This window comes from Neofelis nebulosa, chromosome 8 (genome assembly GCF_028018385.1).
Source record: "Neofelis nebulosa isolate mNeoNeb1 chromosome 8, mNeoNeb1.pri, whole genome shotgun sequence".
Lineage (NCBI taxonomy): Eukaryota > Metazoa > Chordata > Mammalia > Carnivora > Felidae > Neofelis > Neofelis nebulosa.
Window position 1 is genome coordinate 56605217 of NC_080789.1, and position 27130 is coordinate 56632346.

At 36.5% G+C, this 27130-nt stretch overlaps 1 protein-coding gene across 5 annotated transcripts in view; it reads right to left on the reverse strand.

Moving 5' to 3' along the window:
• Nucleotides 1-27130, reverse strand: part of SLC16A7 (solute carrier family 16 member 7) — a 191512-nt gene that overhangs the window by 121003 nt on the left and 43379 nt on the right. Inside the window, exon 1 of one of the 5 annotated variants that reach the window (XM_058742182.1) lies at nt 17682-17798. The exons of the other annotated variants lie outside the window; for them this stretch is intronic. The gene's annotated coding sequence lies outside the window, so the exon portion shown is untranslated. Of the gene's footprint in view, nt 1-17681; nt 17799-27130 lie in introns of those variants that run through there. 5 annotated transcript variants of the gene reach the window in all.

The window sequence follows — 27130 nt, forward strand, 5'->3', positions numbered from 1 at the left end:
AAACCAAAAATGAACTATTGGGACTTCATCAAAATAAAAAGCTTCTGCACAGCAAAGGAAACAACAAAACTATAAGGCAACCGATGGAATGGGAGAAGATATTTGCAAATCACAAATCTGAAAAAGGGTTAGTATCCAAAATCTATAAAGAATTTATCAAGTTCAACACACAAAAAACAATATTCTAATTAAAAAATGTGTATAAGACATGAATAGACATTTTTCCAAAGAAGACATCCAGATGGCTACCAGACACATGAAAAGATGCTCAACTTTTTGAGGATGAGGATGAGGATGAGGATGAAGGGAATGTATTTCCCTTCATCATCAGGGAAATACATTTCAAAACCACCAACAGATACCAGCTCCCAGCTGTCAGAATGGCTAAAATGAACAACTCAGGAAACAACAGGCATTGGAGAGGATGTGGAGAAAGGGGAACCCTCTTGCACTGTTGGTGGGAATGCAAACTGGTGCAGCCGCTCTGGAAAACGTGTGGATGTTCCTCAGTTAGTTAAAAATAGGACCATCACACAATCCAATAATTGCACTACTAGGTACTTACCCAAAGGACACAAAAATAGTAATTTGAAGTGAAACATGCACTCTGATGTTTATAGCAACAACATTATCAACAATAGCCAAAGTATTGAAAGAGCCCAAATGTTCACTGACTGATGATTGGATAAAGAAGATGCGGTGTGCGCGCGCACACACACACACATACACACACACACACACACACACACACACACACACACACACACACACAGTGGAATATTACTCAGCTGTCAAAAAGAATGAAAGCTTCCATTTACAATGACATGGATGGAGCTAGAGTGTATTATGCTAAGCGAAATAAGTCAGTCAGAGAAAGACAAATACTGTATGTAATCACTCATATATGGAATTTAACAAAACAGATGAACATGGAAAGAAAGAAGGAAAGAAAGAAAGAAATGAAATGCAGAAACAGACTCTTAACTATAGAGAACAAACTGAGGATTACTGGAGAGGAGGTGAGCAGGGGATTGGTTAAATAGGTGACAGGTATTAAAAAAGGCACCTGTGATGACACTGGGTGTTGTATATAAGTGATGAATCATTAAATTCTATACCTGAAACTAGTATTACACTGTATGTTAACTAACTTGAATTTACATTAAAAATTTTAAAAAAATAAACAGGAAAAAATAAAGTATACATATTCATAAAATGTAATATACAGAGTTAAACTGATGAGCGCAAGCTGTGTGTTTGAGCCACCTCAGATAAAGCATGTGGCAAAATAATGCATGCTTTCTTTTATCACGAGGCCTGATAACTCATAAAACTGTGTAAAAAATATATATAATCTATACAAACAGAAAATATAATAAAATACAATAAATAAATACAACAAAATATAAATAAATACATATAAAGTATAAAATCATGAGAATGATAACCTTCAAATTCAGCAAGGCCATTATCACAGGAAGCAGGTAAGGGGAAAAGGGGAGCAACAGGACGGGAGAGTAACATGGGCGTTCCTCTGTGTCTACAAATTATTAGTACTTAAGTAACTAAAACGAGATTTAATTATTCAATCAGTAACTATATTATGTACGTACTGTGTGCTTGGCACCATTCTAGGCACTGGGTTTAAGCAATAAACAAAACAGACTAATACTCCTGCCCTTACAGAGCTTATGTTCCAGTAGAAAAAGAGGAGGCAGCAGAGAAGGAACAAGTAAGTGAGATGTGAAGCATTCCCCATGATGGCGACCGTTCTGCAGTAAAATCAAACCTAAAAGGGAGACATGGAGAACTGAGGGTAGATTGCTGCAGGTCTAAACCTCAGAGTCAGAAAGTGCTGCATAGAGAGAGCCTCACTGAGAAAGTGACTTTTAAGAGAAGATCTGAAAAGATGTGAGTACAAGATAAAATGTTGTCTGGAGGAAAGAATTCTTGGTAAAGGTAGAACACATGCAAAGGCCCTGAGGCTGGTGTGCCTGGCAAATTCAAAATGACAGGGCACCTGGATGGCTCAGTCAGTTGAGCGTCTGTCTTTTGATTTTGGCTCAGGTCATGATCTCCCAATTCGTGCGAGTTCAAGCCCCACATTTGGCTCTGCGCTGACAGTGTGGAGCCTGCTTGGAATTCTCTCTCTCTCCAGCTCTCTTTCAAATTAAATAAAAACAAATAAACTTAAAAATAATTTACAAAAGGAAATAGATGTAGAGGCACACTGCAAATAATAAAAAGCTACAAGAAGAATAGTTATGTTATTTTAACACAACTCTGGTTTGGTGGGAGATAGAAAAATGCACTATACGTGGATTCAGGTCTCTACCAACTTCTCAGCAGTCTATATCACACTGAGAATAAGTCATAAAAGACTTAAAAGAAGGAAGGAAGGCTGAAGAGGCAAAAGATAAAAAGTGGAAATATTAGTTTCCCTAGAAAATGTCCAAATTCCCAGTCAACTTTTATCTTAAAAAAAACAAAAACAAAAACAAAAACAGAGAGAACACTTAGCAAAAAGAAAAAAAAGAAATCAAGGGCTTCTCCATATACTTCCTATTTGTGATGGTTAATTTTATGTATCAACTTGGCGAGGCTATGGGACCTGTTGTTTGGTCAAACAATAGTCCAGATAACTGCTGTGAAGGTATTCTGCAGAGGTAATCAACATTTATAACCAAGTGACTTTAATTAAGTGAAGAAAATTACCTTCCACAACATGGGTGGGCTTCATCCAATCAGCTGAAGGCCTTAAGAGCAAAAACTGAGGTTTCCCAAAGAAGAAAGAATTCTACCTCAAAACTGTAACATAGAAATCCTGTCGGAGTTTCTAGCCTGCTGGCAGGCCCTGTGAATTCTGGACTCAAGACTGAAATATCAACTCTTACACAAATTTCCAGCCTGCCGGCCTCCTCGCAGATTGCAGACTTTCCAGGACCTGTAACTGCATAAGCCAAGTCCTAAAAATTAATCTCTCAGTTTTTGTTTTTGTTTTTCTCTGTAGAACCCTGCCTAATACAGAGGACAGAGCATGGAGCCACAGAGAATTGTTCTCAAGCCTCAAAACCTAATAGCATTTGCTCTGCTAAGTCGCAAACTTGCTTGAGACCAGTGACCCTTCCGTCCTTCCAATTTCTCCCTTTTTGAAGGGGAGTATCTAATCTGCATCTGCCCTGTTGCATTGTGGAAGCAGGTGACTTGCTTGCTAGGCTTCACAGGTCCACAAACGGAGAGGAATTTTGCCCCTGAGGGACTAGACCCCAAGTCCCACCCTTTACTGATTTAGATAGAATGTGGACTTAGAGCTGACGCCAGAATGGTTAAAGTCTTTGGAGGATACTGGGATTGGGTGAATGTATTTTTACACGGGAAGGACATGACTTTGGGGAGGGTCAGAGGCAGAGTGTTATTGGTTGAACTGTGTCCCTCAAAAAAAAAAAAAAAAAAGTACATTTAAGTCCTAACCTCCAATACCTCAGAACATGCCCTTATTTGGAAATAGGGCGAATGCAGATGGAAACAGTTAAGATAAGGTTATGCTGAAGTAGGGTGGACTCCTAATCATACACCAGTATGACAGGAATCCTTATAAGAAGACGGCCATGTGAAGACGGAGACACAGAAAGAATGTCATGTGAAGACAAAGACTGGGGTTATGCTGCCACAGCCTGGGACTGTCAGAAGGTATAAAAAGAAAGGAAGGATTCTTTCCTAGAAGCTTCCAAGAAAGCCCAGAGGAGCCAAAGCTCTGACTTCAGACTTCAGGTCTCCAAAGTACAGAGAATGCATTTCTGTTGTTTTTAGCCAGCTAGTTTGTGATATTGTTACAGCAGACCTAGGAAGTGCTTAGCAAGGATTTATAGTTTACCAGGTAACGTTCTATATAAATTCACATGATTCTCATGCTAAACAAGTGGAGGAAGCACTATTATTGCTATAACCCCCACTTATAACTCATGTAACAGAGACTCTTACAGGTTATGTGATTTACCCATGATTGCAAAGCAAGTTAACTGTGATACTGAGGCCGTGAGCTAGGTTTTGACACCTACCCTTTACAGCATTGAAAGGATTGGTACTCTCTGTTTACCTTTGAGATAGATCTTGTGTGTGCACGTGTGTGTGTGTGTGTGTGTGTGTGCATGCACACGCATGTATATGTTAATATCTATGGGTAATTGCCAAAGGGCCTTAGTGAACTTTTCAGCAATTCATGGAGTTTATGGGATAATGGGCTGAAGGAACACAGACAAACTTTTTCATGGTAACTTGATTTGTATATTCCCAAAGGAAAACTGAGAAGTAGGTGAATATCCAATGGACACAGTGAATTGGAAAAAGGACCTACATATTATGTGCAAGCTTGATTCTGAATATCTAAATATCTAATAATAAAAGATGAATAGAAGAGTTTACTAAAAAATATGATGAGAAATCTATACATACCTCACTTTAATAAACCATCTTGGGGCACCAAGGTGGCTCAGTCAGTTAAGCGTCTGACTTTGGCTCAGGTCATGATCTCACAGTTTGTGAGTTCTAGCCCCACATCAGGCTCTGTGCTGATAGCTCAGAGACTGGAGACTGCTTTAGATTCTGGGTCTCCCTCCCTCCCTGTCCCTCCCCTGCTCACAATCTCTCTCTCTCTCTTAAAAATAAATAAACATTTAAAAAAATTTAAAATACTGCCTTAATTGTTAGGGCCTCAAAAATTATTTTTTTAATCATAAGTCAAATAATTGTTTTATCTTGGATGGCATGCAGATTGTTTCAAACTTTTTTTGTTTTACATTTATTTTATTTTTTTTTTTGAGAGAGAGAGAGACAGAGACACAGCACAAGTGGGGGAGGGGAAGAGACAGAATGAGACACAGAATCTGAAGCAGGCTCCAGGCTCTGAGCTGTCAGCACAGAGCCCAACGCAGTGCTCAATCTCCCAAACCATTAGATCATGACCTGAGCCGAAGTTGGAAGCTTAACGGACTGACCAACCCAAGTGCCCCCAGATTGTTTCAAATTTTAAATAAAGATACTTCATATTTATCTGCATATTTGTATTTTACTCATATTTTAAATTTCTTTAGTTAGTGTTACTACAGCCACTTAAACATTAAGTTATAAATGAGGAACCTGCTGGCATGGCTTTATTGTGTCTCATACTGAGTACCAGAAACACTCTCTTCTCTAACCTTGAGAACTTAAATGTACCTAAGCATGTCCATATACAGAGAGAAGGACTGGATTCTATACATTATAATAAATGGATACACAAACTTTAGCAATGCGAAGGGTGAATCTGGAAAATATCACTAGAGAACGATTCCTTAATAATGCTGGTGCTTATTTAGCTACACCTCCAAATAAAAATGTTTTAAGGACTCAAATATGATTTCCCATTCAAAACCAGTATAAACATTGACTAATAACCCATTAACTCCATTGCCCCCCCAGTAAGTAGAGACTTTGGTTTTCGTCCCAGCTCTCCCAGCAGCTGTGGTTACTTTCCATCTCTGGACTGCGCTTCTCAGACATAGTGTGGTGGTCTTCAAGATCCCTGGTAGCTCCAAATTTCAATTGCAAAATCATCAATCCTCGATTGACATTTAATTGCAGTTCAAAAGAAACATACATGGAAAACTACCACAATTAACATTTAGCTTTTAATTTTTACTCGTCTTTATCACTTGAGTCTCAACCAAAACAAGTTTTCCTGGCCTTGGATACTTGCTGAATTGTGATAACAATGGTCAGACACTCTAGAAAAAAACCAAGACTCCCAACATAAATTCTTCTAATTTATGGCTCCAGTGGCTTAAGCAATATATCTCTTTATCCTCAGAATTCAATACAGAATATGATTACTCTGTAAATGTACAGAGTAAATATTTTTATTTTTAGAAACCAACTTTGAAAACTATAAACTCTAGTAAGCAATGTCTTTAATTACATCTAACCTATAAAGACAGCATCACCTGCAATGTAGCTGTCAGGAACTTCTTATCTTGCCATAATACAGTCTCGAACATTCTGGGAACAAATTACCTAAGCCCCATAAAGAATAAATTTATTTTTACAATTTTTTCAGCAAAGTACACACAGTTATAAAACATAATGATTTAAAATAAGAAAAATTAGATTATTTTTGACATTGTTATATAACATCAAATAAAAATGAAATTTTAGTGATTGAAGATTGTGTTATTTTCAAAATGTCAGTGTTAAGCAAACTTTAAGATTTCCCTTACTAATGAAGACTTGGCAGGCTACATAATATACCATATTATTTTACATAATTGCGATTAATACATCTTTTAGCCAAGAGGTTGAAGAATGACTAGTTTTAGAAAAACATTTAAAATCCTGTTTCCCTAATGCAGGCACAGAATACCTCACTAGCCTTAACTCCATACAACTCAAAAGCAAAATCTTTAAATGTTGGCTAGTCTTTTTCTACAGTTTTTCATTGTTCTTTCATTAAGCTTATAACATGAAATCAGTGGATATTAAAGAAATTTTTAAAAAATGCATGTCTATAATCTAAGGAAAGCCTAACATGGATACAATCTGTTTAATTTAAGTTACCTGAATAGGGAACACGAGTTTTCCACTTTTCTCAGGGCTCAGAGTTGAGAACAGAGGCAACTAATCATTAACTTTTAGCCAGAAGCGAACTTGCACACTTATCTCAAGAGACTGCTTTTCCCTTCCCTCTCTCTTCTCTCAAATAGGGGAAAGGTAGCCTCTTTTCTTGAGGAACTTGCTTTGACAGTCACAATTAGTTCATACTTTTCACAGTATAAAGTTAACTTGGCTTAAATTATATCCTGGGTCAAAGAAGGTAACCAAGTCTGGCAATTTGAACTGCTAAATTTAATCTTCTAATCCTTTTTCTCTGAGTTGATATACCACAGTTTCAAGTGTATTTACCACAATGTGATTTCATTCATGTATAGACACTGCAAAAGTACTATAATATATAAGTTCATGTGCCAGTGAATCTTCACTGAGTCTAAAACTAGATAATTCAGTAAGGAATGAACAATAAGGCCAAAGTCATGTGTTGAATCCCTCCAGGAGTCCTCAGCTTCCTTTTGTTGCCTAATCACAAATTACACTCCTTATTCAACCAGCCATTCTATAAATGCAAGACCTACATCAGAAAGCGTCCTCACTTAAGAATGTGACAGTAATTCTGATGATGGGTCAGTGTTGCCATCTTTGTATTTGAAGAAATTACACTGACCTTTGGAGAAACGAAGAGCTACCATTTACTGGGTGTTTCTCATATCCTCGGTAGTTATTTTACCAAACAATTTATATCCACAACTTCATTCGCTAAACTGTAAAATATAGGGGTGCCTGGGTGGTTCAGTTGGTTGAGTGCACAACTTGGGCTCAGGTCATGATCTCACAGTTCGTGAGTTCAATCTCCGCATCAGGCTCTGTGCTGACAGCTCAGAGCCTGGAGCCTGCTTCAGATTCTGTGTCTCCCTCTCTCTCTCTACCCTCCTCAGCTCATGCTCTGCCTCTGTCTCAAAAATAAATAAACATTAAATTTAAAAAAATAAAAATAAACTAAAATATACACATTATAATACATATTTTAAGTATGAAAACACTGAAGCACTGAGTTTTGATCACTCATATGTAAGGCCATATAGCTGATAATTATTGGGTCCTGGGTTCCAATTCTGGTTTGTCTGAATCCAAATCTGTATTCCTCTCCACTGAACAGTAGACTATCCTTTGCATAGTCAGTGGGTGAGAGGAATTTGATTCCCCATGTAAAAGATGCCATTACTAAGACCAAGGCACTAAGTAATAACTAGCTATAAAATATGCTTCCTAAATATTTTATTTATTTATTTTTAAATGTTTATTTATTTATTTTGAGAGACAAGAAAGCACAAGTGCAGGGAGGGGAAGAGAGAGGGATGAAGAGGGAATCCCAAGCAGGCTCTGCACTGGCTGAACCCAGCACAGGGCTCAAACCCACGAACTGTGAGATCATGGCCTGAGCTGAAATCACGAGTCAGATACTCAACTGACTCAGCCACCCAGGTGTCCCCCAAATATTTCAATAGGCCGCATTTCTAAATGCATATCATGGTTTCAATCACCAAGTAATAGCATAAATAGTCTCTGGGCATTTCCCCTAATTTATTTAATGATATAAAGCAAATGCCTTTACAAAATATGACATGGTATTTTTTCTCTCTCCCTTATTAAAATTCAATTCAAAAAATAAAATAAAATTGTTAAGAAATTTTGCCTCATACAAAATTGGACACTCACTGAGGTTGTAATATCCTGAACAAATTGTAGTATGGATTTTACAATTATGTAGTATATCTGATAATCAAAAGCAAAGAATATCTTTACTGAGAACTCTTCAAATACCTTTGTTCCAACACAGCAAAGTGCTTAGTAGCTAGCCAATGTTCAGTTAGATTTATTTGGAGTAAAATTGCCTAATGTAATATAGGTGATTAATCACTAATAACTTAATTTGGTATTCGATAGATACACCTCAAAGTAGATTATTTTCCCAAAAAGTGGAAGAACAGGGGTGCCTGTGTGGCTCAGCGTGTTGAGCGTCTGTCTGACTCTTAACTTTGGCTCAGATCATGATCTCATGGTTTGTGAGTTTGAGCCCCGTGTAGGGCTCTACACTGACAGTATGGAACTTGCTTGGAAGTCTCTCCCATTCTCTCTGCCTATACCCTGATTGTGCGCTCTCTCTCAAAATACACGAACAAACTTTAAAAAAAAAAAAAGTGGAAAAACAGCCGGCATTGGTGGTTAGTGGTGAGCATAGCTGCCTTCCAAAAAAGCGGAAGAACAAAATTTCAATAAAGTCACATGCTTTATCAACTGCTTTTATATAATGGAAATATGACAATAAGACTCAACTTTTGCAAAGAAATGATTATTAACTTTGTTAAGTAAGTGCGTATATATAAAAACTTCCAAAGTTAAATAAAAAGAGAAATACAGATATATCAAAGTTTGATATGTAAAAATTATGTCATCAAGAAAGTAACAACATAAGGTCTAGAAATATTAGAATTGGAAGGAATGTGTACAATATATCTTGTTCTTATTTTGTATGATTTTGCTTATTGGTGTCACAATAGTAAATCCTTAAAAAATTACTATGTGATAGAACCCATGGTCTGTTAGTTAACTTTATAGAGTTTGTTAGACAAATTTAAAGAGCTCTGATTATAAATAATATATTTGCTTTCTCAATGTAGAATTTACTTTTGTCACATAAGATATTTCTGTACTAAATTATTTTATCATCTTAAATATGCATTTTCAGCAGATCTACCAAAAAGCCAAAATTACCTAATTTAGATTTAGTGTTTACTCAAGTAGAAAAAAACGGCAAAAATAATGAATTGACTTAAATATGCAATTTTGGACAGCTTTGTAATCACACTAAAATATTCAACAATTTGACTCTTTCTTTCAACAAGAAATATATCTTAAAGCACAGAGAAATCACGTTGGTATTAAAGTTGAACAATTCAGTTCTGTGGGATGTGAGATAAATACAGACAGTCATGTTTGCTACATAAACCTTTGAGAAAAGAAAAGCCACATGCAAAACAGACTTGTTCATCAAGAGCCCTGGGGAGAAAAATGGCTGAAGGTGACTAACCTTTGCCAAGGTTACAAATTCTCAAGAGCAATTTCAAAACTATCATAATGTGAGACTTTTTTTTTAAATTCCAGTTTCCACAATTCTTCAATAATGTGGGGACAGTAGAGAGAGGAAATATAGTCTCAGGGGAAAACCTTGATGAATAGCATGTGTGCTCTTGGAACAGGTTATTAATTCTGCATTTGAAACATGACAATAAGTTCTTGGCAATGAATTTGTTTATAGCATTACTCCCAAGTTCCACGCAGCATTTGTACATTTCCCTTGTGAGGGTTTGATGCTTTGTGTATTATGACTAAGGAGTGAAAACTGAATTAATGTGGAAAGCCCAAGTTTGTCATCTGAATAAAAACTGTAAGAAATTCCACAGAGCAGAAAGTTCAGGTATATACTTAGGGTGAGAAACAGCAGAGAACTAGTGAGAAGGTAAAAAAAAAAAAAAAAAAAAAAATCAAATAAATACCTCCCAAACACAATGGGAACCTTTGTAGGGATTGCTTTCTTCATCTGAGTAAAATTTTTTTTCTTCTTCTTTTCCTGGAGCAAGTACCATCATCTGAACACTCATTTTGCACTACTGATTGTGATCCTATTATTTTCTGAAGTCCAGAATAATAATAGAGCTAAAAGGAGCACACAGAAGAAAACAATCCTGAGTTCATTATCCCTTAGGTTACAAGGTAAAAGGAATCTTTTTCTTTAACCTTGATAAGCATAAAAAGGAAAAGGTCGTCAGTAAACTTGCACAGAATACCTCCTTTAAGGTTTCAATATACCACAGGAAAATAAGATGGGAGCAACATGGTCCCAAACACAGCTCATTAGTTGAACAGAATTATTGGAAGAGAGATTTGAGAATATGGAACATTTAAGACCCTTCCTTCTTTGACCATCATCCAGTCAACAGAAGATCCTACTATATTCAGCCAATGTAGGAAACATGTTCAGAGACAGAGTGCTTTAAAAAAAAACCTTTCGAGCCCAAGCCTTTGAATCCACTTAGCTCTCTGCCATCCCCTCAGCATGCACTGGGGCCTCATAGCTTTCTATTAAATAAACCAGCATCCTGCCAGTGACTCAGCTCAAAGTCTCAGAGTCAGCAGTATTGTCTTCTTTTCTCTATCATCAAATCAAAGTTGCCAATCCTTGTAGACTCTACTGCCACAGAGACTCAAATCGATCTACCTTTCTTCTTTCCCACAAGCATCATTTAATTGCAATAAATCTGGTAGCTTTCCGATTGTCGTCCTGGCATCCAATCTCTCTATTTGAGTAAAGCCTCAATATCGTTGCCTAAATTAGACAGCTAACATAAGCTCAGACCATGGCACACCCCAAGTCAAAATTGGTCAGTAACTCCCTGCCTCCTCTTCCGAACATTGACACCACAGTTATCTGTATGTGTGAGTACACACACACACACACACACACACACACACCAGGAGATAGGTTATAAAATAATATGATCAAGTGTGTAGTTTTCATCTATTGCTAGAGCCAACAATACTAACATTGGTGTTTTAACGTGCATTCGCTTTTCACTGCCATTAGTAAATTAGAAGCCGTTAATCCTCCTTGTTTTAAAAATACCATAAAGGCATTAGACATTAACAAGATATGAGCCAACAGAGTTTAAGGCAACATTCTATCTACTGGCCCAGTCATATGTCACCAGGTATGAGAGTCTTCCACACCTCAAAATAAGTTTATATCTTTAGTAAAAGTTAATAAAAAAAAAGCCTTTAAGACTTTTTGTTGTATTTTATTTTGAAAGTTTTATTTATTTATTTGAGAGAGACAGAGACAGCACAAGTGGGAAAGAGGCAGACAGACAGGGAGAGAGAATCCCAAGCAGGCTCCACACCACCATCACAGAGCCTAACGCAGGGCTCAAACGCACGAAACCATGAGATCATGACCTGAGCCAAAACCAAGAGTCGGACATTTAACCAACTGAGCCACCGAGGCGCCCCTATTTTATTTTACTTTTAAGATTTTATTTTTAAGTAATTTCTACAGCCAACATGGGGCTCAAACTCATAGCCTTAAAATCAAGAGTCTCATGTTCTACCTACTAAGCCAGTCAGGTGCCCTTTAAATTATTTTAAATGGAAGCACAAAATCTTCAAATGCAGATGCAATGGAATATAAATAAGAAAAGTAGAATAGCTATTACCAAAAAGACCAGAAATAACAAAGGCTGGAGAGGATGTGCAGAAAAAGGAAGCCTAGTGCACTGTTGGTAGGAATGCAAACTGGTACAGCCACTATGGAAAAAGTACAGAATTCATCAAAAATTCAAGATAGAGCTGCCAGGTGATCTGGCAGTCCCACTTCTATGCATATATATACTGGCTGAAGATGATATCACTATCTCGAAGAGATATCTGCACTCTTATGTTCTATGTTCACTGCAGCATTATTCACGGATACCCAAAACAACATACAGAAACAATACAAGTGTCCATCAACGAACGAATGAAAAAAGAAAATGTGATACGTGTGCATGCACACAGGCATAACACACATTGGAATATTATCCAGCCATAAAAGAAGATCGAAATTCTGCTTCTTATGACAACATGTATGTACCTCTAGGACATTATACTAAGTGAAGTAAGTCAGACAAAGACAAATAGGTATGATCTCATGTATATTTAGAATCTAAAAATATTGAACTCAGAGACAGTAGAATGGTGGAGGGCTGGAGGGTGGGAGAAATGAAATGTCGGCCAAATGGTACAAACTTTCAGTTATAAGATGAATACATTTTGGGGATCTGAGGTACAGCACAGTGACTATAGTCAACAACACCATTTTGTATACTTAAGAGTTGGTAGGAAAGTAGAGCTTTAGTTGTTCTCACCATAACAAGAAGAAAATGATAATTATGTAAGGTGATGTATGTGTTAACCAACCTTATGGTGACAATAACTACACCATATACATCTGTATCAAAACATCACCTGGTATCCCTTAAACTTACACAATGTTCCATGTCAACTATATCACAAGAGAGCTGGGGGAAAAAAAAAAAGTAAAGTAAAGTCATATGGCAAAGGCAATTTCTAGGAATTATAATCATGTCTAGAAGGTGACAAATATCATATGGCTTCAGGGCGCCTGGGTGGTCAGCTGGTTGAGCATCCCATTCTTGATTTCAGCTCAGGTCATGATCCCAGGGTTGTTGGATCAAGCCTCATGGCAGGCTTTGCACTGGGCATAGCTCCTGCTTGAGATTCTCTATCCCTCTCTCTCTTTCTTTCTGCTCCCCTCCCCCACTTGCTCTCTCTCTCTTTCTCTCTCTCTCTCTCTCAAATAAATGAAATGAAAAAAAAAATTTAATAAATAAATAAATAAATCATACAATTTCAATTTTTTTTATTCCTCTCAGGTTTCCCTGTATGGACTTGACTTTGACTTTGACCTTCCCAGTGTCCCACTGAGCAGCAGCCAGACCACATAACCTTTGTGCCTTTAGCTGTGGCCCCATGAGACAGGCCACAGCCCACTCATTAGGCTTCACCCCTTGGGGAACAAGCTATTTCCTACCATGGTGCAGCACAGCCCCTTTCTGTCCTTCCTCACACTATTGTAAAGGATTCTTTAAAAAAAAAAAAAGTGCTCGATTTAGTGTTAAAAAGTTTAGGTTCAGATATACCCTCTCCTTTTTACCCTTAACAAATTACCTAATGTCTCTGAATCTCAGGCTTCTCACCTATCTACTGGTTTCATATTTCCTTATGGAGACACTTCTGGTAAAATAACACTTCAGTTCATCCCCCATGTGACTGATGACTTTGGAAGAAGAAAAAAAACAACTATGCAAGCTTAGTATGGATGTTTCTGGGTTCTCTCTTTTCCTTATGTGCCTTCCTACAGAGGAGATGCATTCTGGTTTGGTCTATACCATGTGATAATTCTACTGGGCCAAATTCTGTTCCTACAAAAGAAAAGCCTAAGTGTTGCAAATAAGTTCAACTAGAAACCCCATTTGACCATATATCCAAACCACATTCTCTAGCTTAGCATCATTTTAAAGAAATAGATGAGTCAAAGGACTAGCTGAATCTATTTTTTCCCTTGTGTTAATTAATCAATTTAACCAACATTTGGTGAGCAGCTAGCATATACAAAAGATATTATGATCCCAAGATAAATAAGACGAATTATCTTTTCTCAATCACTCTTCCATGTAGGAAGATAGATTAATATACAGTTAACAAGTCTGAATTATTAAAGTTAAAATAGAGATATAAAGTATTATTAGAGTTGTCATCTACTGTAGTTCTTGTATAATTTAATTCATTGCTACATACATTCACATACACTAAAGGTAAGAACCAAAACCGTAAAACTACCTACTCAAGGCATGTGCTGTAACATCAAAAAGCTGTTAAGAAATGTTAGAATTTGGTAATCAGAACAATATCATAGAAATGTTCCCCTGGATCTGAAACCAGTATATTTATTATCAACCAGATTTTCCATGGACACATTAGCAAATGTGACTGATTTGCTCATATGGGAACTCTCAATTTATTATTTCTGGACCATAACATGAATGGAGAAGACTACACATTTAATTTAAAATTTTCCCTAGGTTTAAGACACTGCCAAAAGTACACAAATCTGGCCAATTCTGCCTGAAAGAAAACGCCTGAAAGAAACGCCTATTGGTCATCACCATTGACATTACCAACAGAATCCAAAGTTTACATAAAAGAAACAAGGACACAGTGAGTAACTTAGCAGAATATCTAATACGGAGAATATTGTCAGACATGTTCAGTTTACCTCCCTACTCATTTCTTGATGTGGTTTCAAAGGTAAAAAGGTATATAGAGGTAAGAAAACATGACAAGGTATTCTATATGTAATTTACTTGAAACCTGACATTGACTCATTCATTCCAGTGACTTTTTTGTTCAAATAATTTCTCTTTTTTCCTGCCATCCCCTGTCAACTGCTGGATTAAAGTTAAAGCAGAGGCAAGAGTGATATCTTTGTAGGTTCAGAAGTTTCTCTAAAGGCATACAACAATCTACATATTTCCACACAATTAAGTGCTTTGAGGAAAACCCCTCCTAATTTTCTGTGATTTTTAGCTTTGCCAGGCAAAAGAGATGCCGTTTAGTGAAGTGTGGGAGGAATGAGGCTATGAAATAGGTATGGAAGGGATCGACTAAAGCATACCACCAAGATGTCAAATGTATTTGAAGAAAAATAGAAATATCATTGAACTAAAAGCACACAATGTTATATGCTAACTAACTTGGATGTAAATTTAAAAATTAATTAAAAAATAAAAATAAGAAAAAATTAAAAAATAAAAGCACACGTGACTATTGGTGCCTGTTCCTTTTTTTTTTTTCTTTTTTTTTTTTCATGTTTTATTTTATTATTGAGAGACAGAGCATGGGGTGGGGGGCGGGGGGGAGAGAGAGGAAGAGACACAGAATCTGAGGCAGGCTCCAGACTCTGACCTGTTAGCACAGAGCCCAACACAGGGCTCCAATTCACAACCCACGAGATCATGACCTGGGCTAAGTCAGAGGCTTAACTGACTGAGCCACCCAGGCACCCCTTGGGGTTTGTTTCTAAACCATATACTCATTGGTCTGTGATTATAGTTATTAAGTATCCAGTTTCTAGAGAGAACCTGGGGAGCTAAACAAAGAAACAAACCTGTAGAGACAAGCTATTCTATAAGAACAATTCATGACTACAAACTATCTAAGAAACCGTGGCATGCTTCTATTGTGTGTAGGTAGCCAGAGCGAGTACATAGATCTGATGTCATACCCAACCTAACTCTTCAACTTCTTACATCCAACTAACTCCACTACTAGGATCTCTGCTATTTCAGGGATCATTGGCTCTTCCCCACCACAGGAGGAAAGTCTTGAACAGACTTCATTTATCTGTTGCCATTCAGAGGTACACAATACATGTTGACTGAATCAATTCCTGTATCGTGCCCTGGAATATAGCTACTGTGGCCAAAGTCAAAAGGCTGATCAAATATATATTATTGGGCCTAATGAAGACCTACCGCATCATTACCAGACACACAGAATGTAACATTGACAGAAGTAGCAATTTCTATCCATCTACTTCAGAGGTTCCTCTCTTAACATAATGTTTGCAAATTCAACATTCTGACTAGGTTTCTCTCACTTGCAGAGTATTTTGTTTATTTATTTTTTACCGAGGAGCTCTTTTTACAGGGTGTTGCATACTTTTCCTAGAACCAAGAAATATGCATGCTTAAACAATGACATCAAAACAAACCTAAAAGCTTACAATATGACAGATAAAACAGAAATACAAATGAATCAAATGAAGTGATTATAGAATATGCAAAATTTGTTCCATCTACATATTAGTGACAATGAGAATGGGCAAGGAAGAGAGTTATTTAAAAGTACAAGAAATTTTAAAAATTACATTCAATAACAAATTATGAAGTTGACAGAATTTAGTTGCATTAGAATGCCTCTACCCCAAAGATAGTCACCCTAAAGTTTGGACGCTCTCCTGACTATATTTGAAAATAAAGTATGACTCTAGAAAGCATTGAAGGAAAATATTCACGGAATAAAAATTATAATTATAATAGGTAATACTTAGTACTATGTACCAAGTACTGAGCTAAGTATTTAACATAAATTAACACAGTTAATTCTCACAGCGGCCTTATGAAGAAGATGCTTTTTACTGTTCTCATTTCACAGATGAAAAAGATGTTTCGGCAGGTTATAATTAGTAAGAATCAGGGCCAACATTTGAACTTATATATTCAGGATCCATAATCTGTACACTTAACTGTTAAGGAATAGCCAGTTCCCCTAATAAGCAATGCATCCCAAAGGAAGCACATGACATATTATAACCTACCTCGACAATTATAAACCTAGTATGGAACAAAAATTAAATAAAAGGAGCAAATCCCCCCATGATCGACCTGAGGTCATTCTGGCATAAATGACTCTACTCTCAAGCTTCCCCTAGTTGCAGTGTGTCAGCCTATATTAGTTTTCCACTGCTACTGCAATAAACTGGCACAAAATTAGTGGCTTAAAACAACACAAATTTATTTATCCTATAGTTCTAAAGGTCAGAAGTCTCTCTGAGCTAAAATCAAGGTGTCAGTGGGAGGCCAAGGGAAGAATCTGTTTCCTTGCCTTTCCCAGCTTCTAAAAGTCATCCATATTCCATGGACTATGGCCACATTCCCTCATTGTCCAACAAGCAATAACACCTGAAGTCCTTTTCATGCTACCATCTCTCCTTTACTTATCAGGCCTCTGGTGATTACATTGGGTCCATGCATAGAATCAAGGATAATCTCAAGGTCATCTGATTAGCAACTTTACTTCTCCCACCCCAAGGAACATATTCATAGGGTGTAAGGGTTAGGATGTGGGGAGACATGATTCTGCCTGCCATATGGACATAACCATACTCTCTGTTCGTGAGCTTAAGGTAGAAGATCATACATGTCACGAGTATGACACATCTTTATAAATTTATCATGCTACTCTATGAATATAGCTAAAATATGTAGCAATCCAAATCCAAAAAGGAAATTTGCCCAATTAAACATAGCTCTGAAAAGACAATGCACTGGTTATAAGAACACTTGACTTCAAATGATCTCTCAACAATGCATGAGTCTTGATTCAGTGCCAAACAAGTTTTCTCATCTACACAGTATGAAAATAACACCTGACATACTCTACACCAGGATTATACTAAGGATCAAATCAGATTAAACCATGACTGTGAAAACTCTGTGAGTAATAAAGCTTCATACAAATAAAATATAAACATAAGAAACACAGTATCATTATTTTTGTTCAAAATATACTTATTTTTCAAAGAGTGCCAAAGATAAAAATAAAAGTATGTACCTACAGTCTCCATATTTCCTTTAAAACAAGCATTCACATTAGTAATAATAACATAGTTCTTATTATTATTGAAATTTATTATTTATTACCTTTCAAATATTCTTCTGATGAAGGAAGGGTTTATATCCAGCTCTCTTTTATAGACAGAGAAACTGAAGCTTAATCTCTTGCCTGAGATCACACAGAATACAGAGTCATAGAAGGACTAGAGGCTAAGAGTGCCAACTTCCAAATCCATTCTATTTTTAAAAACAGATTTAAACACCAGCCAAGACGATATGCCCATTCACATTAAGATCCACCAATTCCACAAGCAGCATGACTTGGCAGAAACTAGACCCACCGAGAGCCCTCACAAAGCAGTTCTGTCGGCACAGAGTCCTAAGTCCTTTGGTTCCTAAGATTCCCGTGTCTGAGTTTTCACAGGAAAGCATCACATCTGAAGAGCCACTCCTAAAAGAACCTGAGAATAACTATCTAAAATACTGAGATGCATGTTTAAAAAAAAAAAAATGAAAAAGGTATCTCACTCCATCTCTGAAAGATGTAGCATGTAGCTTTCTATTGCGCTGGCTGAAATTGCTGTTTGCTTTCTCTAGGTCTCCAGAGTTTTATTTAAAGGCCCTCTTTAGATACGGACAGATCTAATTATATTACTTCACTTCACCATGAATCCTACATCATAATTGTGGTGCCTGCCTTGGTTTGTGCCTGCCTTTACGTTTTCTGTCTTAAGTTCTATTTCCCAAAGTGCTGAGGAGTTCCTAACAAAACATCAAAGAGACCCACTTCAGTCCAATGTATTTGGAATTTCAAAACTATAACCTGTTTTAACTTTTGGGAGACATTTCCCTCCACTTTTGGTAGGATAATATATAAGTGTATGTATAGGTCTTTTTTATAAAGCAATAGTTTGAAATTATTACATAAATACATTAAAACTCTATTTACATTAAATTTATTAATTTAAACAAACTGAAGCAGCAGTAAGATTTCAAAGCTCTAACAATAAATTAGGAACACTTTAAAAAGATCATCAAGGGGCACCTGGGTGGCTCAGTCAGCTGAATGCCTGACTTCCGCTGAGGTCATGATCTCAAGGTTCATGAGTTCAAGCCCTCCATTGGGTTCATTGCCCCACTTTGGATCCTCTGTCCCTCCCTCCATACGCCTCCCCTGCTTGTGCTCTCTCAAAAATAAAGAATAAAATATTTTAAAAAGATCAAAAAATTTTTAAAGTTATTTAAATATACGTCACAGGAGCAAAGACTAAGAGGAAAGAATGGAGGTAATACAATGTCATTTGGATAGTACTGATATCATTACCTAATTTGACCAGAGAACTTTAACATTACAGCCTACAACGGAAGGAATTTTAGGCTGGCAGTGAAAGTGTTTACTGTGTGAAATTCCAAGACTATCATAAGCGGACTATGTACATATAATTGTCTCATTCAGTAAATACCACATGAAAACTTGTCCATTCTACCTGCAAGGAATTTTTCTTCCAATGATAATTAAATCTATTTGAGTTTAGAATCAATATTAGAATACATTTTATAAAATTACTAGCATTATCATACCACAATAAGTAAAATTTATATGATAAAGTTAACATATCTAAGGACATAACATCCTACTACAATTTTCTTTCTTGCTTCAGTGACTACCACTGAAGTATATAATTTTGAATTCATTTCATTTATAGATACAATGACATATTGGTACTATTTGCTACAATCCGCTTTCATCAGCATAATTACATTCCTTATCCCATACCTGAAAAGCAACTTCTCTCATATTTTGATTCCCATGTGAGATAAAATAATGTCACTCATATTTGAGAATAATGAGATAAGGCAGGTTTTTTTTCTGTGTCTCAACTATGAACCTATTAAAACGATGTGAGTTTAGAAATTCTCTGATTAGAAACTAGAACATTAAAAACTAGAATATTAAAACTAGAACATTAGAAAATCAGAGTTAAGTTTAATTTACAGTAGTTTGTTATGCAAAAATAGGGCAATAGAAGTTCCCTCCTTTACTTTAATGTGCAGCTTTTTTTTAAAACAGAAACAGAAACAAACCTTAAAAGGTATGTGTTTGTGTCTGATATGCAAAAAACAAAAGGACTAAATTGACAGTTAAATGACCATATCCATTAAATATGTTTTTTTAAAGGAAAGGAAGTTGAAATGAAATAAAATGTTTTCTGTTTGTTTTGGCATGCCTTTTGACCTTGTGAGTAATCTTCACCTTGTACAAAAGTTATGATATATGACCTTCTGAAACATGCAAGTCTTTATCACAGATAAGTTTTACATAGACTTTTACTAATTGGAAAAAAAAAAGCTTGTTTTATTGTTCTCTGAATATAAAACTGATACCAACCTTAGGTGTACTTCTAGGAAAGTCTACAAGTCAAGAGAAATTCCTTGATCCATTATGCTGAAATCAATACAAATAAGAAAAGGAAACAAAGAAAAACAACAACAACAAAAACCCACAGGAAACTCTAAGCCTTTGGAAGTATATGTTAATGTCCAATGCCCCATCCAATTATCAGGTAGGAAAAAATATGGTATTTTTAATTCTGTAATTTCAGAGACCATTACTTAGGTGATTTGAATGGCCCTACCTTTTAGAAAGAAATGGCAGCTATTTCAATATTGCCATTTTAATACTCCGCAGCATCATAAAGTTCTATGTCTGGTGTATGGTCATCTCATAATTAATTGACTTAGGAATTTTCATTGCAACTAAAATGCATTACCCAGGGTTTGTGATCTCTTCTAGCTCATGAAAAAATTTTAATTAAGACATAAATAAAATATACTTTTATAAAGTTGTTTATTAAAAGAGCTAAGAATGTATGATGTTTAGAAGGGAAATATATTATTCATATTTACACATGGTTGGTTATTACCTACAGAGTGATAAACAGGGAAAACTATATTAGCTGAAATAGGTAATTTTATTGATATATTTGAAAACATAGACAGGAAGTCTTCCAAAAATAAGGAACTATTTTGGAAAGCACAGTAAAGCATAAAAAGAATATTTAACACTATATAAATCCACACTCAAACTTTCAGAAGAAATAGCAGATAATTCTCCTCTCCTAGGAGAAAGTGTTTTCTCCTTAAACTTAACAGCATCATCCATTTATGTTTCTAAACATTCAGTGTTCACTAGGGCTTAAGAAAAAGTTCTTGGAATGAATTATTCATTAATCCCTCAATCGTAAGTCCATACTTTATGATAGTAGTTAGCATCAGCAATAAAGCCCAAAATAACAGAACCCTTCTTTTATTTTTCTTTAAATCTCTTTCTCCCTTCTTTTCCTCACAAACCCAGAACAGATGTTTGTTTGGAAGCAAACATCAAACACTTAAAGGAGAATTTAGAGTAAGTTATGATTGAGGCAAAAACGTAAAATCACATCAGCTGACAAGTGGCTGACAGGCCCAGGGTTGAAGAACAGTGAGGGCGTTATGGCAAAGCTAAAGAGTAACATTCCTTTTGCTTCCGTGACTGACATGTGGCACCACGTCATACTTAGATATCCCGTAACAAATCCACTGTTTCAAGTTTATACAACCACCGCAGGTGATCTTTGAAAGTCATAGGAGACAGATTCTCCTAAGCCTTATTACATACAACTACAGAAACAGCGTTTACAGCTACTGTGTATAGCCATTTTCACGGCCAACTTCAAGACATGCTATTGCACACCTTACTAAGCAGCATAATCTAAAATCTCTAAACAAGTGTAATAAAATTACATGAGTGGAATCTAAGGAAATGACTTTCACTATCTCAGAATGAACACAAAGTGAAAACACATTAAAACAAAGGGTTTATTGCAGAACTTTGACAAAAAGTTCATTCAAATATCTTTGTTATGGAGATATAAATCTTTCTCCTTTCTAACTGAGGAAGTCAAAGATGAAAGAAAATTGACTGGTATGGAAAACAAATAGAATGTCTTTAGTATTATATTGATATTAACCATGAAGAGGGACAAATCCAAAACATATTGCAAAAGTGTATCTTAATAATCCTGTCTTGTTGATATGTCACCAAGTTTATTTCTTTTTTCAACGTTTTTTTTTTGTTTTTTGTTGTTGTTTTTTTTTTTTTAATTTATTTTTGGGACAGAGAGAGACAGAGCATGAACGGGGGAGGGGCAGAGAGAGAGGGGGACACAGAATCGGAAACAGGCTCCAGGCTCCGAGCCATCAGCCGAGAGCCTGACGCGGGGCTCGAACTCACGGACCGCGAGATCGTGACCTGGCTGAAGTCGGACGCTTAACCGACTGCGCCACCCAGGCGCCCCTCACCAAGTTTATTTCTATGATGCAGGTGGGGGTGGCTGTGACGGGGCTTGCATGGGCAAAGTGAAGAGACTCAAACACATAGGAGCTTCTATTAGCTGCTTAGTGGTTCTCTCCCCTACAGCCAAATTTACATTTATCTTTCATTCTATGAAGCAAATTGTGCACCAGAGCCTTTAGCAATATTATTTTTACATATGAGTAGGGTGGACAAATATGGTATGGTCCCCTTAAGAATATGCCTCAAAACCTCCAACTAGAGGGAGTGTAACGGACCAACTGCCCCAGTTGCTGAGCTCCGAAATCCACTGCTGGATTTGCAGAGTCCACACTTCCCACTGGCTGCTCTCAGCCTACACGTGAGCACCGCAGGGATATTAAGGCAGACTGTACCTAGGACACATGGGACTCCTCTGGTGACCAGTTTGGGGCCTAGTCTTGCCTGGCCTAAGTTGGATATTCAATAGTTATCTTTGGGGAAAATAAACCATTATTATTATTGAGTTGTCAAAGCCCAGGTTGCTTCATAAATATCAGCAACTGACTAAGTGTGAAACTTAGTTTTAAAATCATTTTCAAGGGCACCTGGGTGGCTCAGGTCATGATTCCTGAGTTCGAACCCCACAACAGGCTCTCTGCTTCAGATGCTCTGTCTCCCTCTCTCTGTGCCCCTCCCCCACTCATGCTATATCTCTCTCTCTCCCAAAAATAAACATTAAAATTTTTAAAGAAATAAAATTATTTTCAGCTTTCCAATGTTATTCTAGGAAGCTAAAGTACAACAAATGGGTTAGAAAACTACAAAGAGATTTTTGTTCCTTGTAAATATAACCTCTGATATCAGAGGTATCTAAAAATTAAATGGACTGCTCCAATCCCCTCAATTACTCTTTGATAATACTAACATCTCCATTTCACAGGACAGGAAACACTTAGCTTGGAGAAGCCAAGTTTTCAGGGTTAAACAATTTCAGGAGCAGGAGCCAATATTCCAACCTCAAATTTGCTCACCCTTTTTCCCCCCCACAATTACCATACAGTCAGAAGACATATCTGCTATGAAAAGATCCTGAATGCTTGCCTGAGTCACCAAGGGATGGTCAAACTGTGTGGTATGTAAAAACACTTCCAGTGCTAAACTTTGATGAATTTTATGAGAAAATTCACTTGACGATGTCAGAGCGGTTTTATTTCATATAAGCAACATTTCTTTTTCATACACTGTGGAACAAGGAAATGTATAAATACAGCCAACTTAAAATTCTTAATTCAGATTACAGTTACCAAAGTGCTCAGGTAAGACTATGTTGTTTCTAAATACAGCAATGGAAATTAACATTATGAATTAGGTATCTGTTCTAATAATCAAAAATGATGATATATAAATCCTAGACACTAAATATTAAATCAGTACAGTGTAATGCTTTGAGCAAATAAAATATTAGAAAGGTACGTCTATGAAATATGTACTAATATCAGGCTTAGGAATTTTTAAGCAAAATACTATTAAGCAAGATCACAAAACCAGAGGTAGAAATCCAGTTAATTTTACCCAAATCTTATACTGAACAGACCAACAAGGCACATGTATCAGCCCAGCATCTAGAGAACTTCAAACAGCACCACCCCCACTTAGTTCAAATGTTAATGTGGTTGAAGTCAAGTCAGGGCACTATTTGGAATCAAAATGGTAAAATACCTTTAAAGCAAAGTTCCATTTACAAATTTGAAGCCATCAAATTCCACTAATGACTCTGGTCCCCATCACTCTCAAGCCTTAAATGAATGTTCCTCTAATCACTAATCCTCTTTCTCAATCTCACACCCACATGGCTAGGTATTTTTTTCCATTATGCTCTCCACCTTCCCACACCCCCTTAATATACTTCCTAACATTTTCCACCATATCTTCTTGATCTCCCTTTTTTTTTTTTTTAAATAAACAAACTTCCTTATTCCTAGCATGGACATTGTGCTGTATCCACATCCTTTTCTCCTTGAGGACCTGACTCACATGAAGTCCCTGAAGACATATCCATATCATCAAATCCAGAACAGAGACTCAACATAATCCTATTTCCCCTCTGTGGCTTTCATATAACTACTTTTCCTTTTTTAACTTATACAAGGAAATCTTTTTTCAATTAAGTTCCTTTCACCAAGCTATATCACCCTGAATACTAGGACACATCAGCTTTCAGGTCATTTCCTTAAAATTCACTTATTTTCATTCCAAGGTCTCACCATAATCAATATCCATAATCAATACCCACACATTGCAATCAATATCTTATTGATCCAGAGAATTCATAGCCTCCAGTCCCACTCTCACGTCAGTAACCAACTTCCAAACTGGATCCTACCGGCCCAGCTGAAAGCCTCTACCACTGGAGTCTTAAACCTTGAAATTCTACTTCTCAATTAGTTTCCCATCTTTCGTGCAACCTTAAAAATGTCATTTCCATCAATACTGTTCTGGAATCTCCTTGAAATATTCACTCCCTTGACACTGACATCTTCTCTCAAATTATTAGATCTTTTTTAACCTCAATTTCTTCTCTGTTCAGTTGCCATGTTCATTCAAATACCAGTTCTGCTATTTATTGGTAAGATACCTTGGGAAAATTACTGGATCCTCATTTTTTTTAATGGAAATAATATTTATATCTCATAGGAAAGAAGGGAATAAATATGGTAACATATGTAAGATATTAAGTATAATTCCTAGTACATTATAAGTACTCGATAAATATTAATATACCCTATAACACTTTATTTAGGTCGTTCACACCTTTGTCTTCCGGCAACAAGGACCTTGAAAACTCCAAACTTGGAATGGGCCCTGCAATTAGAGTAGACCCTGCAATGACTGAGTAGAACTGGAAAAAAATGGATTAACTGTATAGACAGATGCCACTACACATTCCAATTTCAGCAAGATCTTTAATGCCTCTCCAGTAAGCTTTTCTCACACCTGTTGGTATTTTCCTCTCCTTTCCACTATAGTTCTATACATCCTCCCCTCTCCTTAAGTTCCCCAGCCACCTCCAGTCATCACCTGTGGCCCATCCATTTTTCTCCATCAGAGAAAAAGAAAGCCCTCAGACCAGGCATGAAATCTCACAAAGTCTTGTTCTTTGCTGGACACAAAACCTGCCCTTCTTGGTCACCAAACAGACCCTCACCTGATAGGTGATGATTTCTTCTTGACCTCTGAGAGTTTCGCCATATGATCGAACCCCCGCTCTAGTGTCCTGTAATGCCACTTCTTCCTTTGCACTATATGTTCTAACACTGAATTAATTTCAGTTTCCAGTTCATTCCCATACTATTTCACACCTTTGTGCCTTTACTGCCTTAGTTGGTGTCAGTGCCCATAGATGAACCTTCTCGCTTTTGTTATGCAAGCTCCTATTTATTCCTCAAGACCCAATTTAAGAGTCCCTTCTCTGTGAGGGTAGTGTACAGGAAAGACATGAAAGAGAGGATAATGAGAAGTATTGGCAGGATTAAAAAAAGAAAAAACCCTCCCAGAAAAGGTGATAATAAGAAAGCCTCACAATATCTAGAGCTGATAGATGATAATGAGTTTCAATTATGATACTGGGTTTCTTGCTTAACTTCTATCTTTCACGTACATTTACACTTATTTCATGAAAAGCATTTCAATTGCTCCCTGACAGCTAAGAAATAGAGTCTTAAACCTTTCAAATTTGCAGATAATTACAAAAATATCTCCAACTGTCAGAAAATTACCAGCTTTCCATCTGTTTATGAAGTGAGTTGAAAAGGGGAGGGCGGAAAAAGAAGTCAAGCTACAACACACGTTTGTTGGAGAGAAAATCAACATCAAATAAACAGAGACATTGATTTCGATTTTTCTGTAATTTTCACAAATTCCTTGAATACCAGTTAGTTATAATACCATTATAATACAGCCCAAAGGTAACTTCTGAAACTGAAATTTAGGGTTTTATAACCTTGAACTGCAATAAAAACAGCCTAGGTTGCTATTAACATCTGCCAATGTTTCACATTGCTTTGCTTTGCATTTATTTTTGGTTAATTGTTTTATTTGGGCCATCTAGCTTTATTAAGTTCTATACGACATAAATTCTCTCTTTACCACTGTTTAGATTTTATACCACATGTTAGCAATAGATGAGGCCAAATATTCAAATTTATCAAAAACTCCCTCAATATTTTAATACAAAACCTTCCACATGCTCAGAGTTGCAGCAGGATAGATACGACTCTTTAAAGGTCAGTGCAAGAATCATCTCCATGGATATTTATGCTTTTTTTGTGAACAGATGTAGGTCATTGCTGAGATAGTTTCAAAGTCACCTTCCAAAGCTGGAATACAGATTTGACATTTGGTAAATTTTCAAAGCCATTATACAACACAATTTTCTTCAATTCACCAAAATTCCCTTTGTGCTGTGGAAAGGCTGTTGTAAGACCAGTTTTCAAACTGTTCAGCTTGATTACACTGGTGTGGTACAACTTATCTAAAGCTATTTTAAGCATCTTCTTGGGTTACAGTAAGCTATATTGTAAATCTAATTACACTTACCCACAGGAAAGCAAGTACATGAGAATCCTGCTCTGTAATCCACTAAATAAAAGGCTTTATATTTTTCTTCATAGCCTTTATCAAAATAGTTGTTACACAGTATGCCATTCTAATGCCATTCTCTTTCACTATAGCTTGTGGATATGTTGTACATGTAGCACCTAGTATGGTGCCCAGAGGACCAACCAAGAAATGTTTGATGAGTGAATAAATGAATGAATGATGACCAGAAGAGATAACTACATTTGTATACATTTATGCTTGTCACTCTAAACTCATGCTGAAAATGTATACGTATTTCAGAGATTTGGTGGCACATAGAATAGCATACTATAGCAAAGCACAGACTTTCAATTCAAATGGAATGAATTTAATACCAGATCTGGTACTTAATAGCTGTGTGATCAAAGGCAAGCAGGCTGAACTCTATAACCCTCTCTCTGTTTTGCATTGGAGTAAGTATTAAACAACTGTAAAATATGAACAACTGCACTGAAGTATTAAAATTAATGCATACAAAAGTATGCAGTTCAGTCTGTGGCATAGAGCAAGGTTTTCATGTGGTAGGTAATACCACTTATTAATATTTCATATAGCTTGTAAGTGAATTATATAAGTATATAAA